This window comes from Bos indicus x Bos taurus, chromosome 23 (assembly GCF_003369695.1).
Source record: "Bos indicus x Bos taurus breed Angus x Brahman F1 hybrid chromosome 23, Bos_hybrid_MaternalHap_v2.0, whole genome shotgun sequence".
Taxonomy (NCBI): domain Eukaryota; kingdom Metazoa; phylum Chordata; class Mammalia; order Artiodactyla; family Bovidae; genus Bos; species Bos indicus x Bos taurus.
In genome coordinates, this window is record NC_040098.1 from 18,735,492 (window position 1) to 18,743,735 (window position 8,244).

Consider the following 8,244-nt stretch of genomic DNA (forward strand, 5'->3'; position numbering starts at 1 on the left):
TCTATGCTTCTTAAAGTATTTATTCAGAGCTTGCTGTGAGGTCAGCCGTGGGTTTGCTGTGAGAGTTGTATGAGATAATATATGTCAGGTGCCCACTTGGCCCAGTGCCTGGCACAAGGTAAACACCCCATAAATGTCAACTGTAATTAATACTATGCTCATTAATAGGACCTACAAAGCAGGTGTGGTTTTCCTTGTTTTATAGGGAAGGACGCAGGCGCAGAGAGGGTGTGGGGTTTGCCCAAGGATACCAGCCTGGGAGAGATCTTGGAAATGTTCTCCTGAGCATCTCAGTGAACTGGGCCCCAGCCCATCCGTCCCTTCCCCAGTAGTGCCCCCAACAGACCCTCCAGTTCAAAGCTGATCCATCCTCCTTAGAGGGTGAATCATTCATTCATTCACCTTAGAGGTGAATTTGAGATCCAACTCAAATTCACCTTCTCTAGCAAAGTTCCCATGAGCATTCTGCTCCACACCCCCTCCAGAGGCCCACAGTGGGCACAGCGTATACAACAGGAGCCAGAGGACCTGGACTCCAGTCCTGGTTCTGTCACTCACTCGCTGTGTGTCCCCAGGGGACCTGCCTCTCCTCTTTGAATCTGTTTCCTCATCAGTAAACTCAGGGAGCATGACCAGGTGACCCCAAAGGCCCTGAAGCATCCTCCTACACACCTGCCACCCACTGCCCACCAGCAGGACCTAGAAAGCAAGAAAGCAAGTCAAAGAACTCCCAGAGGGGAGAGGAGACCTCAGAGGAGGCGGAGAAGGAGGAAGAAATGAGTACCCCAAGGACCTGCAGACTGTCACCAAGAAATGGCCAACAGCGAGGACAGCAGACAGTGGAAAGCCTGATAAAGACTCCCTGTGTGTCCTGATTGTCAGACCTGCAAACCTGGGAAATGTATACCCCAGGGGTATCCCAAAGTCCTGAGGCTGGAGCTGCTGCTGGGCCAAGGGTTTGGGGAAACCAACCAGCCAGCTGCTGGATGAGCAGAAATTGGCTGAGTTTCCAGCAGGGGCACAGTTTCCAGTGGTCCCCTGAGGCTGCAAAGGGCGTCTCACCCTTGATTCTTCCATCACACCATCCTGAGGACCTACTATGCACCGGTGACAGTGAAGGGCAAGGCTGCCTCCTGGGCATCCACAACCCAGAGGACAAGACAGAGATGGGAGCACTCACTAGGTCTAGCACTGTTCTAGCACTTTCTATGAGTGACCGCAGAGATAACTGGGTTCCGTTCCAGGCCACCACAATAAAGCAAATATCACAGTAAATCAAGTCACAAATTTGGGTTCCCAGTGCACAGGCTATATATTGTCACCCTGCTTATTTAACTTATATGCAGAGTGCATCATGAGAAATTCCAGGGCTGGATGAAGCCCAAGCTGGAATCAAGATTGCCGTGAGAAATATCAATAACCTCAGATACACAGATGACACCACCCTTGTGCCAGAAAGCGAAGAGGAACTGAAGAGCCTCTTGATGAAAGTGAAAGAGGAGAGTGAAAAAGCTGGCTTAAAACTCAACATTCAAAAAACTGAGATCATGGCATCCAGTCCCATCACTTCATGGCAAATAGATGGGGAAACAACAGAAACAGTGACAGACTTTCTTTTCTTGGGCTCCAAAATCACTGCAGCCATAAAATTAAGACACTTGCTCCTTGGAAGAAAAGCTATGACCAATCTAGACAGCATATTAAAAAGCAGACATTACTTTGCCAACAAAGGTCCATCTAGTCAAAGCTATGATTTTTCCAGTTGTCATGTACAGATGTGAGAGCTGGACCAACAAGAAAGCTGAGCTCCAAAGAACTGATGCTTTTGAACTGTGGTGTTGGATAAGACTCTTCAGAGTCCCTTGGACTGCAAGGAGATCAGTCAATCCTAAAGGAAATAAGGCTTGAATATTCATTGGAAGGACTGATGCTGAAGCTGAAACTCCAATACTTTGGCCACCTGATGTGAAGAACTGACTCATTGGAAAAGACCGTGATGCTGGGAAGGATCGAAGGTAGGAGGAGAAGGGGATGACAGAGGATGAGATGGTTGGATGGCATCACCGACTCAATGGACTTGAGTTTGAGCAAGGTCCAGGAGTTGATGATGCACAGGGAAGCCTGGCGTGCTGCAGTCCAGGGGGTCGCAAAGAGTCGGCCATGACTGAGCGACTGAACTGAGTGCACAGAAAACTTACGTTTACATTGTAGTCTATTAAGTGTGCAATAGCACTATTTGTAAAAAAAAAATAATAAATCTACATACCTTAATTTAAAAATACTTTTTTGCTAAAAAATGTTAGGCATCATGTGAGCCTTCAACAAGTCGTAATGTTTTTGCTAGTGGAAAGTTCAAAATACCAAAATATGACAGAGTCACCGAAGGAGTAAATGCTGTTGGAAAAATGGCCCTGGTAGACTTGCTTGACCAAAGCAAGGTTGCCACAAATTTTCAATTTGTAAAAAATGTAATATCTTCAAACTTCAGTGAAATGAGATGGACCTGTCATTGAGTCCTCAGAGGAGCCCTATTCCAATTGATAGACGAGAAGCGTGAGGCCCATGGCCAGGATGTCCCTTGCCCCAGCTAACACAACCTGGACACAGTGGAGCTAAGGCAGGATGAAAAAAACCTTAGGATGCTATGGGAGCTTAAAGACAGGATATCTTGCTTCATTCAAACTTTTTACAGTTCAGCTGAGAAAACTGACATGGAAAGGAGAGTAATTAGTCAAGGACCCCAAAATAGGCCAAAATGACTGACGTGGTACCAGACTCTTTCCCCAGGGGTCATGGAGTTAAGCCAGGAACACCCCGTCGCCTGCTCAGAGGCATGCCAGTGGCCTAACCATGCCAAGAAGAATGTTACAGATTGAATGTCATCCCCCCAAAAGATATATGGAAGTCCTAATCCCCAATACCTCAGTATGTGGCTTTATGTGGAAATAGGGTCATTGCAGAAACAATTAGATAAGATGGGGTCGTGCTGGAAAAGGATGGGTCCCTAATTCAGTACAACTGGTGTCTTTATAAGAACAGGAGAGAGGCACAGTGAAGGCCACGTGAAGTCAGATGCACAGGGTGAATGCCATGTCAGTGGCTTCTGAAATCAAGGAGGCTTTCAAGATAAAAGACATCCGGTTGGGGTGTCAGGGACAGCCCCTACCTGGCAGTCTTGGACGGAAAAAGAGGAACTCAGACTTATCCTGAGATGACGCAGTGAGGACAGCCAGCCTGGTGGTGGCGCCCAGGGTGGGAGTGCTGGGTCTCCTGTCCCCGCAGGGAGATGGCCCTTGGACTGGTCGGTGGGGACCAGGCAGATAGAAAGGGGCCATTAGTACCAGCACCAGCCTGTGGGGGACAAGTGGGAAGGAGGCAGCTGTTAAAAATGTGCCACTGACTTAGGAATCCCAGGGGATTCTGGGAGAGTTCTGCGGGGGAGGGGTCCTCTACAAACCCCCCACCCCCAGAACCTTCAACTGTCAAGCGCCATGCAAGCTACCAGCATGCTGTACTCTCCAGGTAGGCGCTGATGGGGTTTGTCCCACTCGTGTACCTGGCAGACGAGGGCCTCCCCTGCCCCAGGAAGGGGCTGTGTGTCCTTGGGGGTGACTACTCCATCAGACTGGATGCTCCCGAGGCTCAGGAGTTGGGCCTCTTCCTCAGCCAGTCTGGGAAAGAACAGGCCACGGATGGTCAGACCCTCAGGAGAACAACTTCCTTGTCTCCGCCGAGTTGGGGAGAAGAGAGGGACCAGCCACACTGCTGTCATAGCTGCCTGGGGAACGGGCTTGTGTGAGGAGAGCCCCCTTGGCTGTGGCCATTAGGGAAATAAAAGGCACCCTAGACCCAGTCTCCAGGCTTCTTGGAAAGTGTAGACCAAGCCCAGTCTAGACATCTTCATTTACTTAATTTACTCTCTGCTCTGAGAATTAAGGTGGTGTCCCTAAATCTTCAGTCTTTCCCAACATCGGGGTCCCGTCCCAAAATTGAAGGCAAAGGGAGAAGGGGCTCGCAAAGGATAAGATGGTTAGACAGCATCGCTGACTCAATGGACATGAATCTGAGCAAACTCGGGGAGATAGTGAAGGTCAGAGGAGCCTGGACATGACCTAGCTCCTAAATCTACAAGTCCCCAGACTGATGGGAGAAACAAGACAAGCACCCAGGACAAAAATAATCCTATCTCTTCATGCCTTGCTTTCACATATTGCTCTGGCCATCTGCCTCGCCTTCCCCCAGCCAGCCTCGTCTGTCTGTCTGTCTGAGCTTGCCCATGCCTGGGCCTGAGACATTTGGGGGATAACTGTGGTGGAGTGTGTGTGTGTGTGTGTGTGTGTGTGTGTGTGTGTGTGTGTGTGCGCGCGTGCGTGTGTGTGTGTGCGCGCGTGTGTGTGAATCCTCCCTGCCAGCCCAGCTGCTGCGTCAGGAACGCAGACCAGGACAATGAGCGATGACCTCCCAGCTAGGTGATGAGCCGGAGGGAAGGCTCCAGGGAGATTAAGGAGATTCTTCACCTTGTTCTTCTCTGATGTTCTCCAGTTTTCTGGGACACCAGCACCTTCTGTGGTCCTCCCAGAACCCCCCCATCCCAAAAGCTCAGCACATCCACTTTGGGGCACCCACTTGCCACCACTTTGGGGGCAGCCCCATTGGAGGAAGGGCGCAGAGGCTTCCCTCACTACGTGGGGCTTTAGGCCTCTCACTTAACCCAGCTTTCTCACCCTCCACCCTCCTGACGTTTGGGGACAGGATAATGTTTTGTCGTAAGACCTGTCCTGTGCACCGTGGCATGTGGCAGCATCCCTGGCCTTTACCCACTGGACGCCAGCAGCCCCTGCCCCTGCTCCCCAGTTAAGGCAGCCGAAGCATCTCCTGACAGTGCCCCCGGGGAGAAGAGCTGAGTTACCTTCTCTGGGGGCCCTGGGTTCCACCCACCCAAGTCAGGGACAGCCTCTCCTGCCAGCGACAGCAACACGGTGAGGACCGGCCTGGCGGTGAAACGAGCTCGAATTCTGGGTTCGTCCTTCCTCTCAGGACACTCTTCATCTCTGGGCAAAAGAAAAAACACATCCTCCTCCTACACATATACTCCACAGATACACACATGACTCTTTACACACAGAGACACACACACAACACAGAAATACAGACACTGCATAGACACACACACACTCAACATAGACATACACACATACATTCTCCATGGAGACACACACACACACACACACACATGTACTCCACAGATACACGCATGCTCCACGTACACAGACACACCGCGTAAACACAAACGTACATTTTCCACACACACACACAATACTCCACAGATGCGCACACACACACACACACACCCCTTTCTTCGCTTTCCCCTAGTCAGAGGGAGGGAGAGGGAGCTTCCCGATCATCCCTAAGAGAAGCCCAGAGGGCTTAGGTTGGAAGAGAAAGGGCTGGAGGGGAAAGGGGTGAAGGGATAAGTCCCAGATTCTCACCCCACCCACCTACTCTCTCCCCTGCCCCCCACTCTGGTTTTCCCCAACCGGAAACCCCCCAGCCTCGGTGTCGGACACCAGGGCAATCCCAACTTTGCACAGGCCTGTCTGGGGGTGGCCTCACTGAGTGGGTGGCATTGAGCCAGGACTTTTCCCAGTGGACAGATGTGAGCATGGGGGCAGGAATGATTCCAAGCAGAGGCACCGAGGCAGCCTGTGCTCCAAGGTGCTGGGCTGGTCGGGGGCAGCCTGGGTGGGTTTGTCAGGCTAATAAGTGGAGAGAACAGGGGTCATTCCTGGACCCAGGGAAGTCCCAGGAGACACTGATGAGGGACTGAAGAATGGGTTTGCTTGCTTGGGGTGGTGAGTTAGGGGACATCAGGTAAGTTCAGCCACAAATGGCCTGTGACCTCCGTAGTTGACGAGGATGGGGAGGTGGTGCTGGGTCCCCAGGCCTTCCGGCCGGGGATACATGCCTCCCTCCAGGGCAGTGTGGTGCGAAGGTCACGAGCCTAGCCTGGTCTCTGCGGTCAGACTGAATCCACCTCAACCCTGACTCTGTGACCTTGCACCAACCCCCAACCTTGGCGCTGCGGCTTCCTGTTCTGGTAACTGTGGGTAATGCACAGCCCTCTCTTGGGCCTGGTGTGTCCTGCAGAGCAGGCGCTCAGGCCCGTCAGCTCAGCTGCTCTAACTCTTCTTGACCAGCTCGAGGGAGGAAGCACAGCTGAGCCCCCGGCTCCTGCCTCTGAGGAGCACAGCAGCCCTTTCGGGGCCCAATCCGGTCTCCCCTCTAGACAGCCCAGGACCCCCACCCCTCTCTGCAGCTGCCCCTTCTTTTCCTCACTCTGGGTTCCTCCCTCACCCCAGGCCCCACTGGGCTCTGTTTAACTTAGACCACATCCTTCCAGCCTCCCCGCTAAGTGCTTCCTTATTTCAGAAACAACTGAGAATATGGGGAGATGGGGGGACCGTCCCTGGGCGCCCAGGGGGCGGGGGGTAGGACTGCAGATTGAGAGTGGGTCTCGCGCTGTGGTCTCAGCTCCTCTTGCCCCTCCTCCATGCTCTGCCCTGGGGTTCACTGTTGGTGGCAGAAGGGAGTCAGTCCACAGTTAGGGAAGCCTCAGGAAGCGGGTAAGAGCCTGCAGTCCCAGTGCAGGAGGACGGATCCTGGGTCCCCCCACTGCTGCTGACCCAGGGTCTGTCAGCCGGCCTGACTTTTCCTCTCAGAGACTCAGCCGTGGGGCCATTCCCTAACTGACTCTCGCCGCTGAGACGCTCCTTTCCTTCTGCCCTCCTCCCCTTGACTCTCCATTATTTCCCCTCTCCCCAAAAGGCAGTGTCTGTTTGCACGGTCTAGAGATCATTTAAAAAAAAAAAAAAAACAGCTCTACTGAACTGTGATTCACACACCGTATAATTCACCCATTTAAAGTGTAGGAGTTGGTGGCTTTCAGTACATTCACAGAGTTTTGCAACCATCGCCACAATCAATTTCAGAACCTTCTCATTCTCCCCTTAAAGAAATCCCATACCCTGTAGCCATCAATTTCCAACCCCGCAACCCCCTAAGCCCCAGGCAACCATGATTATATTTCCTGTCTCTATATGAATTGGCCCATTTGGAGCACTTTGCATAATTGGAATCATATCATATGTAGTCCTTTGTGACCGCTCTCTTCACTTAGCCAAGTGTTTTTAAGGTTCATCTCAGTGCTTCATTTCTTTTCATTGTCCATGTATTCCTCATTTTGCTTGTCCATTCATCAGCTGATGGACATTTGGGTTTTTCCCCTCACGTTTCGGCTATTGTGACTAATCCTGCTTCTATTAACATTTGTGTACAGGTTTTTGTATGGACAGATGTTTTTAAATTTTATTTACTTATTTATTTTTGGCTGCGCTGAGTGTTGCTGCACGCAGGATTTCCCCAGTTGTGATGAGTGGGGCAGGTCTCTAGTTTCAGCGCACAGGCTTCTCACCGCAGTGGATTCTCTCGTTGCGGAGCGCGGGCTCGCTAGCCGTGCGGCACAGGCTTAGTTGCCCCGACTCATGTGGAGTCTTCCAGAACCAGGGATTGAACTCGTGTCCTCTGCGTTGGCAGGTGATTCTCAACCACCGGACCACCAGGGAAGTCCTGGACGTATTAACATACTTTCATCTCTCTTGGGTATATATACCTAGAGGCGAAATTTCTGGATCATGTGGTAATTCTGCGTTTAACTGAGGAGCTGCCAGACTATTTTCCGAAGTGGCTGCACCCTTTCACATCCCCCCCAGGAGAGTCTGAGAAGGCCAATTCCCCCACATCCTCACCAACACGTCTCGTTACCAATCTTTTGGAAGAGAGCTCTCCTAGCATCCTCACCAACACGTCTCGTTACCAATCTTTTGGATGAGAGCTGTCCTAGCAGGCTTCCCTGATAGCTGAGATGGTAAAGAATCCGCCTGCAATGTGGGAAACCCGGGTTCGATCCCAGGGTCGGAAAAATCCCCTGGAGAAGGGAATGGGAACCCACTCCAGTATTTTTGCCTATAGAATTCCATGGACAGAGGAGCCTGGCAGGTTATAGTCCATGGGGTTGCAAAGAGTCAGACATGACTGAGCGACTAACACTTAACTTTCAGTGGGTGTGAACTGACCTTGACTTGCATTTGTCTGGTGAATGATACCGAGCATTTTTCATGTGATTATTGGTCATTTGTATATCTTCTTCAGAGAGACTCCGATTCAGATCCTTTGTCCATTTTTTTT